At 43.5% G+C, this 2,601-nt stretch overlaps 1 pseudogene; it reads right to left on the bottom strand.

The window, feature by feature from the left end:
• Positions 1–887: 887 nt before the first annotated feature.
• On the bottom strand, positions 888–2,366 carry LOC128442690 (putative nuclease HARBI1; annotated as a pseudogene).
• Positions 2,367–2,601: the final 235 nt, after the last annotated feature.

The raw sequence follows: 2,601 nt of genomic DNA, 5'->3' as shown, positions 1-2,601 counted from the left end.
CCTCACAGAGGCTGAGGAGATGGCCCTCAGCCAACAGAGTATGCGTCCTGTGGCTGAGGGCATCCCTGGAGGGAGCTCCTCTGATCCCCCCACCCCCCAGGATAGAAGTGCCTTTATCAGAGGTTGGTTATTCAAAATAATAAAATATGTACATGCAACCCAGCGCGTTGCAAATTAGATGGGGCAATATTCTGGCTCAAGTAATAATTTCACTGTCTAATCATCTTCTTCCAGTTACTGATGGCGTCATCGCCCTACTGGAACCAGATGCCCTCACCAACCTCCATGCAATTGTAACAATTCTTCACCTTCCACAGATTATTAATAATGTCTTGATAATTGCTGAACACAACTGTTAATGTCATTACAGGAAGATGATGGAGAAACATTGTCTGCAGCATTTGATAGGGAAGAGGAAAGGCCTATTGAGGTTAACACCTTTTAAAAATAACATCTAAAAGTTGATGATAGCGTTGTACAATTTAAAACTGACATCTTCTTTCTCTCAAACAGGATGAAATCGAATTCAATGAGAGGCCATCCACTTCTAGCTCTATTTCACAGCTTACCTCTGTAAGATTCTCCCTGGAATTATAATGAAACGCTGTACTTGGCACTGTGAAATCCAATGTCATCTTTTGCATTCCTATAGCTTCCAGTCAAAGAGCTCTATAAAATCTATCTGGGAAAACAAATAAACAAAGCAGACTTGGAAATGGACCACATTAGGCAAAAGATGCAAAAGGATGCTTTGGAGATCCAAATTTTGGAACATAAGTTAAAGGTGGGTGAGGTACAAACTGGGATACTGTTTCCTGCTCCAAAAACATTCCCAATATGAATGACCTTTTTTTTTTTTGTGCTTTCAGGAAATAAAGAAATCCTCATAAAAAGTAGATTGTCTTTATTAGAACACGGGCTGTGGTGGGACAAGTTATTTTGTTGAACAGTGTCACCCCCTACCAGAGGCTGGGTCTGTCACACGAGTTTACTATCATACAGGAAGGCGAAAGAATGCCAAAGAAAACATTTCGGAAATAATAAAATACATTTAACTACATAGAAAACTCAAACAAAATGATTTTGGCAGAGTCTTTCTCTAACCACCCTTCCGTCCTGTGGATCCATGGCATGGTTTGGGTTTATGTGCTGCTCATCTGCAACTGCAGGTGGGCAATTTTCCCCTCTCAAAATCGCGATGTTGTGTAGAACCACACATGCAATTATTATGTCACATGCCCTTTCTGGTGTGACTCGCAGCATTTGGAGGCACTGGAATCTTGCCTTCAGGATCCCGAACGTGTTACGACCCTGGCTCTCGTCCTCATATGCGCCAGGTTGTAGCGCTGCTGTGGTCCTGGCACGGGATCGGCATACGGTGTCAGAAGGCAAGGCTGGCAGGGGTACCCTCTGTCACCTAAAACATGACCGTCGAACTCTCCTACGATACAGGTGAAATATTAATCATCTGAACAAATATGGATTCTAAATCCTTCAAATATAGGCTTAACTCACCACGGGCAAAGCGAGTGCTCAGATTAGACTCCCGAAATATGCGTGCGTCATGCACAGACCCCGGCCACTTTGCCTCCACTTGGGTGATGATATTTCTGGCATCACATACAACCTTCAAATTGCAGAGGAGTATAATTAGATACAGAGGCTGTTTTGTTAAGTATCTTTAATTTAAAATGCTGAAGGTCTAGGCCTTCACCTGTACCTGCACATTGATGCTGTGGAAGGACTTCCTATTAACATAGTCTCCTTCATTCACTGAAGGAGCTTTGATAGGAATATGAGTTCCATCGATGCACCCGATGACACCCGGAAAATCTAGAACATTACAAATTAATTAATTTAATTAAATTGTGCACATTATTTATTACATTAAAACGTTCCAAGAAACAAATGGCTACATTGTTGCTACTGTTACCTGCAATTCTGTAGAACTCTTCCTTGATTGTTCGTATAGGTCGGTGACTTGGAAACATCACAAACGTGTAAAGAAAACGTTTCAGTGCCAAAGTCACATTTCTGACAGACCGACACACGGTTGCCTTTGAAATGTGCTCGGCGTCACCGACGGCGTCACCGGCGTCACCGACGTTGTAAAGAAAGAGTGCCACACAAATCATTTGTATTGAACTTAAAGCATGCCCCCGGTGCGTTTGACAGTTAACATGGGGGCTGAGAAGGTGGTCTAAATAAATGATAGATTGCGCTGAAAAACGATAGCGCTCGTGAAGAAAATTATCAGGAAAAGAAAGTATATCCAACCGGGGTCTTAATAATCGTTCCTCACGGAGATTCCTTCTGAGGATCGCAGCCTCTACGTCCACGGGCTCTCGTAGAAAAGGACATGCCATTTCTAACACTTCCTTCTGTCGGAGAGCTGCCTTCAGCCTTATAGACAACAAACTCAGAGTAGGTCTAACCACCTCCCGAGTAGGTTAGGTCCACGGCGTATGTTGCCGCAGCAACTAACTCTCGGTTGCGCTGAACCTGCTACCTGAAATGGAAAACCCAGAGTTTCCACTAACTCAGAGCGAACAAACTCGGGGTTGCCTCAAAACCAGCTACCTGAAACAGGCCTCTGATGGC

Source organism: Pleuronectes platessa, chromosome 6 (assembly GCF_947347685.1).
Source record: "Pleuronectes platessa chromosome 6, fPlePla1.1, whole genome shotgun sequence".
NCBI classification, from domain to species: Eukaryota; Metazoa; Chordata; class Actinopteri; order Pleuronectiformes; family Pleuronectidae; genus Pleuronectes; species Pleuronectes platessa.
This window is presented reverse-complemented; position numbering and strand designations above follow the sequence as displayed.